The sequence below is a fragment of the Cryptomeria japonica genome, chromosome 8 (genome assembly GCF_030272615.1).
Source record: "Cryptomeria japonica chromosome 8, Sugi_1.0, whole genome shotgun sequence".
NCBI classification, from domain to species: Eukaryota; Viridiplantae; Streptophyta; class Pinopsida; order Cupressales; family Cupressaceae; genus Cryptomeria; species Cryptomeria japonica.
This window is the reverse complement of record NC_081412.1, coordinates 350,480,098-350,489,426: the sequence shown is the minus strand read 5'-3', so window position 1 is coordinate 350,489,426 and position 9,329 is coordinate 350,480,098.

Here is a 9,329-nt window from a genome sequence, read left to right as displayed (position 1 = left end):
TTTGTATGATTCACCCCCCCCTCTCATCTTGTTGGCTATTGGATCTGTACTTACATTAAGTATCAGAACTATCAAGGATCCATCTTATATCAATTTAGGCATTGTCACTATAGGCATATCCATTCTAGCATATCATTTGATCATTGCTATTATAGGAAATTGCATCTTAGATCTAGTATAATTTGATCATTTTCTAGCATAATTGTTGAATCGTGTAGCTTAATCAATCTCTTTTCTATCTTAATTGCATCATCATCATAGCTTAATAATGCATACAATTAGCTTAATTAGACTCTTGGATCAATCTAGCATAATCAATCTCATCTAGCTTGCATATCATTATCATTTCAAATCCTCTATATAGGTGTAGTCAAGTTATTGGGATTTCTTATCCAGATCTGAGAGAAAATCCACACTTGCATCTCTTAGGAGGCGATAGGTCACTTTGTCATGGTTTATCTTTCATTTACTTATAATTTTCTAACCATGCTTGTAATGATCTATTGAGTGTTTATGTTGCAGCTGCAGGTACCCTACTTCACAGGCACGACATTTTGGCACCCCACGGTGGACACCAATTAATGTGATGCTAAAAATGTGGTAAATAGAAAAGCATACACATATAATAAGACAATAAAACATAATGGAAAGATTAATTGAAAACTAAATTAAATATGCAAACCATAAGCCTTCCTTGAAATGTCCCATTTTCCTCTATTCTTGAGGACCTTGAAGGTGTTAGATTGATTGGCTCTCAGTGGAGCAATGACCTCTAAAGTGGCAACTCAAGAGTTGAGTAGCTACTTGATCATGATTGATTATGCAATGATTGATTATGCAAATGATATGAAATGCATGATCTAAAAAACTAGATTAACATGCTATGATTAATTCAAAATGCTAATTATTAGATGATTGAAATTAAAATGCCTATAGTAATGATGTTAAAGCTATGAATACAAGGGATCCTTATTGCTCCAAAATGAGGGGTTTTTATAGGAATTCCAAGGCCAAAGTTGAGGTGGCAGGAATCGACGGTCCAAATTTGATCTGAGGATATCAAGGGCCAAGATTGGAGGAGGTTGGAGAAGAGGTTCGAGGGAGGGACACTTGTCATCTCTGTGGTGACAAGTGTCAAGGAGCCTTCATCATAAGAGGGCAAGTGTCCAAGAGAGGAGACATGTGGCCAAAGTGCCATGTGTCTCAATGGGAGAATATCCACACCATAGGAGGTTAGGATAAGTTGGTTAGGATGTGCAAGATAGGATAGAGTTAGTTAAACCCAAGGCTAGGTGGAATGGGTTAGGCTAGGGGGTGGTTAGGTTAGGTGGTTAGAAGTTAGGAGACATGTGGGTAATTTGAATTAAAAAATTCAAATAATAGGAAAAGGCTAATTAACTTTCAACAACTCATAAATTGATTTGTTTTAATTAATTAGGGGATTAGAAGAAATGAATTAAATGGGGGGAGGATTAATTAATTTGAATTAATTGATCAAAGGGGACTATTGAAATGAACCTATTAAATAAATCCTTAGATTTATTAATAAGTAGATGAATGGAAGAATTTAATCAAATTGCTAATGAATTCAATTAAATTAGGAAGGGGGATTAATTAAATAATTGCTTATTTAATTAATTATCTTCAGACCATTTTTAGATGTATACAATATCAAGTCACCTCTTAGTATAAAATAGTTTTATGATGCTAAATTAATAGAGACTCTAATTGGGTGTTATATGAGTTGAGATTAGTATTAATTTGATCCTCGTCTTACTTATCATGCCTGAAAATTATTACACATTTAATATTTTCACTTTAAAGGCTGTAAAGATCTACTTTTTCTTTTACTGTGAATATATTGAAATAGAAGTTGTAAGGAGCCTTGGTTTTGGTTTGTTTCATTTTAAAATATGTATTTTTTTAAGGGTTTTTGTGATTTTCCTACATACTCTATCTATTTTTAGTAGCTATAGGGAGCTTGGTTTTGGTTTGTTTCATTTATTTTTATTTTCTTTTGTAGGTTTTTTCCTCCAAACTCTACTTCTCATCAACATCTTTGAAAGAAAAATATTGAGGTAAGTCCCTTACTATGGTTTCAATGAGTTTTTCGAAGGATTCATTTCATTGGCTATTGTCTTTCTACTTTTTTTTCCTTCACTTAAACTAGCACATCTTCTTCATAAAGAGAATTTATCTCCCTTGAAACATTTAAAAGTACATCTTTGCATAATTGTCTTAAAGCAACTTTGTGTTTGGCTCCATCAATGGTAGTAGCTATACCCACAACACCAACTGCAACAATAACCACATGAAAGTACATGGTCACTTCATATAAATTTCAAATAGCAAAGAACAATACTAATGTTCCATTGCAACGTCTTGATTTCAGTTCCAAATCAAAATGTTGTTCTACCAATGTACATTCCAATGTTAGTAGCCAATCTCTGCCTTCAACACATTTTATTTTGGTGACATATATAATACTGATTCTACTAAAGGTATCTAGAAAAGACGTTATAAGAAATGTGAGAAAATATTTCTATAAAAACTCAATCAATGATTGGAAATAAGTTAGCCAATGGTGAAACAATTATGAGATCAATTGAGCTCATCTTCTGGACAGATCGGTTAATTCCCTCGTTCTTTCCATAGTTTATGTTTTGTGAGTTCAATGCATTTATGTTGTGTTTACCATGGTACTCAATGATGTAACTTTATATGTAATCAATTTTTTGTACCTCAATCACACTAGGAGAGAATTGGGCTCAGTTCCTATACTTAAATGGTGTTCTTGGGTATTAATGATTTTCTTGTATATTTGTGTGAATAATTATATCAAAAGAAGAAAAGCATTAAGAGGGACTTGTAGGGATCTATTTTATTAATGGTCTATGCTTAAGTAAATAATTTACTTTGACATATCTTATGAAGACTCCACAAAAATCATATATCATTTCAAGTCAATGAGAATGTGTATAACTTAAGTTATAACATGATAATAATTATTTGGCTAACCATCACAATTTCATAATTAACATTGCAGATTGGAATTTATTTATGGCATTTTATATACACATTTCTAGAATACGGGGAATTCAAATCTTAAATTATTCTTTTTATTTTAGCTTTGAAGTATTCACACTCTCCATAGGGCTATGTGGTACATAAGCATGCACTTTCAAAGAACTTATTCATGAAATACAAACATTTTATGGAAGATTTGTAGCTGAATGTGTGCTCATTATATTATTTTATTATTTTAATATATTTTTATTTCTCCACTTTTTCTAAAGGAAAAATTTAGTGTTTGTTTGAGAACTACTTTGGTATTCAAAGATAGTAAAATACACTAGGAAGAGATGTAATCAGTCAATCGTTCATGGCTTTTGATTAGATATCAAATCAATCATGTAGTCTAATAAGAAATTGTGTGATTAGATCCAAAATTAGAAACATAGCTTTAATAACATTATCTTGGTTTTTCAAAAAAATATAATATTGAGACTAATCTCTATCAAAGAGATTAGTTTGTGTCTTCACTTTGAAAATATCATCCAATTTATTACTTAAAATATATTATGTAATGTATGTTTCTATTGTAGTGTGTAAGTTTATTGTAATATATAATTTTTATAATAAATATCAAAGAAGTATCATAATAATGTCTACTCGTATGTTTGGACTCTCTAAACACTTCTAAAGTAATTTAATTGAGTTATACCTTCCATGTATTTTTTTATTGAATTTTCATTTGGAAAGTCATGATTTTGATGTTTATGCTTGAATTGTATATAGTGGTCCAATAAACTACACTCTTCTGACAGCTAGACAAATGCAATAGTTCTTAAAGTTTGGGGACCTTGGTCTAGAAGAGGAGAAAACCATGGTGGAAACCATAAGAGACAACTCAAAAAATATCATAGATTTGAATGCATCAATGACTTTGGATTTGATTTCCTCCTTCAGAAGTTTTTTTATTAATACATGCATTCTTGTTTGCAACCATGATTCTCTATCATTTTTTTAATCACCATACAAGTTGTAGATAAGTACATTGGGTTCCCAATGTGTAAATTGATCAATCCATCAATGAGATTTATGTTAGAATACCTATGGAACAAGGACATTTGAATCGCAATCAAAATCTATTACTACTTTTCTTTTAATAGGTAACAAAAATTGTTTTTTTAAAAATTCATTTCTATAGGAGATCTTCAATTAAATTTTATCTTTAATTTCCTATCGGCGTATCTCTTGAACCTCCTAGAGGTGCAAGTGTTGGTATATATTCTTCTCCAATCTATAATAAATTGTATGAGAATAAAATATTTTAATGAATCTCAAGAATACGTCTTAACATAAAAATAGAACTTCTAAGCTCTATTCGAGATCTTTGACATGTAAATCATATTAAAGAGTTGTAAAGAACTATACTAGCTTGCATAATTTTATGCCTAATATAATCATCATCACATGCATCTATGTGGTTCTTTTTTAATCATTATTAGATAAAATTTTCATGATGAGAGTTGTGAGGTTTAGATACTAAACAATTATTGATTCTAGATCATATCCTACACAATAGTGTTTATAAATAAACAAATTTAGTTTAAATATGCATAATATTTATTAATTTTACTATGAATTTAAATAGCTCTTAGAAAGATAGAAAAGCCACACTTATGTACATAATCCCAATTTAAAATTGAATAGGCCAAATTAAATGATATATTAATATAGGAAAATGGGATCTATTCAAAATTAATTTTGAAATGCTATGGAATGACATGGTTATATATGGAAATATCACACTCTAGGTACATATACAAACACAATAATTAATAAGGTTTTAGGCTATCATAAAAATCTTTCATTTTATATGTGATAAAGTTTCATAAAGTTTTGAATTTGTTCTTATATGTTTTGATAGGTAAAAGCTATGTAGAATTGATATTGCAAAAGACTTTGTGACCATATATAGACGTTAATACATTTAAGAAAAAATAAATGTTTACTTCTTACTCTTACATGCACCTTAAATAGAATATAGTATCTTGTAATGATTACAAAAAGAAATTATATGTTTTTTTTTTCAAATATACAAATGATAATATTAGTGACAAAAATAAGATGATGGTTATAATTAATTATGATTTATATATTATTTTTGAAAAGTAAAATATAAAAGATAAACTATTAAAAAATAAAATATAATTATATTAACATATCTGAAATACTTATTATACTTAAATCTAGTAAAAATGGACAACTCAAAAATGATGTCTCTAAACATCTTTTACATTTTTTTTTTAATATAGATATTTTAAATCTATGGAACAATCATTCACTACAATAAAAATGAACTCAATGACCCCTACAATGAAAATGAACTCAAATGACAACTGGCAACACAACTTTGTGAAAGAAGAAGCTCTAAAGACCATGGTGAAGATACTCCTACTTTGATGGCTGAGAAATCCTCAAAATACATTAGGAGCCTCCTTGGCGTTCCCTGGTGGAGCCCATTTGACTTGTTGCGACTACACACCACAAGTAGCTACAAATTCCATTCACCAGTCTGAAAAATCCCAATAATAAATTTTTCATGCCATCTCAAAATATGATTATCTTTACATAATTCCATTCAAACCCTCAACAACAGTGCTTTAATACCATGTTCAAATTTAACAATTCTACAATTTAGGGTTTGAATAAAGTATTAGTTATGTTAAGCTTAAAATCAAAACCTGCTGTAACTTGCATATATGGAAAAAACAAACAATAGAGGTGCCTGGTGGGGTGAAGAGAACATTCTAGATGGGGTAGACTTAATTAGGATTGGTGTGCAGTGTGCAGTGTGCAGTGTGCAGTGTGCAGGCAGAGTCATTGGAGGAAAGTTGATGAGGAATTTCACGGTTGCTTCGGATGGTCCAACGTCAATAAGTGCACACGTCGTTGCATGCTCCACAACACAGACAGAGTTTGGAGCATGCTTCCATTCCGATCAGTCAATTATTTGCCTGTGCCTTTGAAACAGGGTATGGGCATCCATTAAAGCAGGACGTAAGGGCAATTATTATCAGATGCTCTGTTTGACATGTTTGCAAAATGTGCATAGTATAGACAAGGCGAATGCTATGTTTGTTGAAAAGGATTTAAAACTTCCAACCAAATGTGATTGCCAGACTCTGCGACCTTTGCCAGCCTGTGGGAAAAACGAGAGAGCTTTGGAGAGAGATGATGTAGCTGCAACTGCCATGGTAGACGTATGCTTAGACAAGGCAACCGAACTTGTTGACAGAATGCCTCAAACAAATGTCTTCTCATCTGAACGCCCTTGATTGCATGCTATTAACAAAATCAAATTTGGGGTATCTTCACGAATTGCCAAAATATCCAAAGATGGCCTGTAAAAGCGACCAAATAGGGGAAAGGACCCAGTAGTCGTGCACCCTAACTTCACGCTTCTCAAAATCCTACTTGGAAATTTCGAATCACTCTGATTTTTTTACAGCAGCTTACTTGGCAAGTCCCCTGCTTATAACTAAGGTTTCAGGGCCACATCATCAAATATGATGCCACATCAGCATGCTTTTTGCCAAGGTGTCCAAAACAGCCCCAAAAAAAAGTGAGACCAATAGGCGTGCAAAAGAGACCCCAATAGTTGTGCAGCCGATGTGGCATCACCTGATTGGTTACTTTTTACAATATTAGTACATTTCTTAACAACTATTGGTACATTTCCTAACAACTATTGGTACATTTCCTAACAAAAATTGATTTTTTTTGTTTCAAACAATAGGTTTTATTTGTTCAATTTTTGGAACAAAAGGTATCAACAACCGTCACAACAATTGGAACATGCTCAACTACTGGGTCCTTTCCCCTATTTGAATTTCAAATTTCTCATCATGCAAAGTATAATGCACTAACTATTGTTGACGGCACCTAGACTTAACTTGATCCTAACCTATGGTTTAAGGTTGTCTCAAGTGGCAATCAAGAGCAATTTTCAAATATAAATTAATAATTTTCAATCCATTTTAAATATACTAGTAGGAAATCAAAATGCTAGAAATTTTTCGCCTTGGAATCTGGATGTTCAAATTTGTGACTATCATCTTTGAAAATAAAGAAATAAATGATTAGGAAAATCTGATCAGCGACACCTTACATAACAAATTGTTACAAGTTCAAGATACCAAAATTTCTATATGACTTCATATCAAGTTTATCTTATAGCAAGGAAAGCTCCTTACCTTGGACAAGTTAAAGTTGGAATTGCCTTATAGAAAAAAAGGTTTATGAATCCTATCCTTAATCAGGCAAGATGAAAACATTTTAAAAAAGGATAAAAATGTTAATGTTCTATTTGATCAATTTCATAGAGAAAATATAAAGAAATGCCCATCTCTAGAGGTTACAACTACAATTGCAAAATTAGAAAATTGGTTCATCTAATTTCTAATGTTTGCATATAATTCCCACCTAGTTCTATTCCTCCCCTACAAACTTATGTGCAAAATGTTCAAGATGCCAAGAGTAGGGGAAAGAGTCAAAAGAAGTTGATTTATCTCTTGTTGAATTTTTAACATGGCCTAATATCACTACCAAGAAAATAAAGAGGGTTTCCAAACCTTTAGTAATGGATTTGTAAACAATTTCGACAATGTTATACAAACCATTTCAAGCAAAGAAAATAATAGTTATTTATTAATTTATACTAATACACCATAGCCGAGGATAAAAAAATTGGTACTCTAATTGTGGATAAAGATAAAGAAATCTCTAGCCATCTGATTATCAAGTACATTGAAGGTTAATTTGGGACTATAGATACTTAAGGCAATTATAAATTGGGAATAATCAATCTATCATTACTTCCATCATTTATAAAATGAATAAGCAATTAGACCAAGCATAAGCTAAAAGAATAGGTGCTTCAATTGACCTCTTATATTAAACACCTAGTTATCCCTCTTCAATAATCTCAAGTGTTGTTTTCTATGCCTTCTATTATATCTCATGAGCATGCCTTAACAATTGATGAGATGAAATATATTGCTAATGTAACAAAGCAATGACTCAATGAATTACTGGCTCATGGGTCCATGGTTATTAAAGATTCCACAACCATACATTAAAGAGTGACAAATACGACACTTTGGCCAAAGTTATTTTTCATATAAGTCATTGTTCACTCACCTCTTACTCGACTTGGAGACTACTCCGTTCTTAGGGTTTGGTAAGATTAAATATCAAGACCAAAAGCATAAAAAGAATTTGCAATCGTGAATACTTAATGGTATGGACTTCCCCTTTGCATCTGCAACCTAGAATATAGAGTCACTTCTCCTAAATAGTTTCCATTAGAGTAACCAGTTAGCAAGTAGTTCTTGCGCATAAGGAAACTCGTGTTCAAATTCAAACTCATCATTGTTCCCGCGCTACTGTAATGAAGTGTTTGATCACATAAAAAACAAAATAGCCTTTGATCAAATATGATTATTGTAGCGCACATAAGATATTGTTTGTGATAATTTTATTGCATCTAAGCCAATATAAGGATCATATCTAGAATTGAAAAGATGTGTATTTAAAGAAGATCAATTTCCTTTATTTGTGTATGGGTGAATATGTGGATGTAATTAAGGTTATCCATGACAAAGTAAATTTCTCTATGGTTCTATCCATGTGAGTCATGATCTATCTTTCAGTACGAAGGTGGTATGTGTAGTGGAAAGCATCAAGTGGACTAGAGAGTGTCAAAATGACAAAGCAAAATTACAAAGGTCCTTTTTGATATCATTCTAATCCTATCTCAAATGGGGAAAGTCTATTATCTATTGTTGATTTGTATGAGGTTGGTGCCTCTCTTGTATTGAGTTGGAGCTCAAATTAGGGAATTGTAGTTTCCTTTGGGTTGGTGCCCATAAATGGTGTATTAACAAGGGGATTATTGTTTCTTGAGGGTTGGTGACTTCTATTATTTGACACTTCAATCTCTATCCCATCTTCTAGTGTTCTTTCTATCCTATTTAATTGTCATTGTCATATTATGAATTGGAGATCCCTATCTCGAGATTAGTCAAATCATCTTCTCAAACTCCTTCAAATTGATTTAGATTGATGGTTTTTCTTCTTATTTGGGTTTTATGTATTTTTGTCATTCTTTAAATTTCCTTGAATCTTAGAGATGGTAGATGGTACTACTCATTTTTAAAATAGATGTAGGAAAGTAGAATTATGGGATTGGAAGACCAAGAAAATCCTCTTTGGTTTGCTAGTTACCCTAGTTGTTCTTTATGGTTGTGAGATTTGGGGAA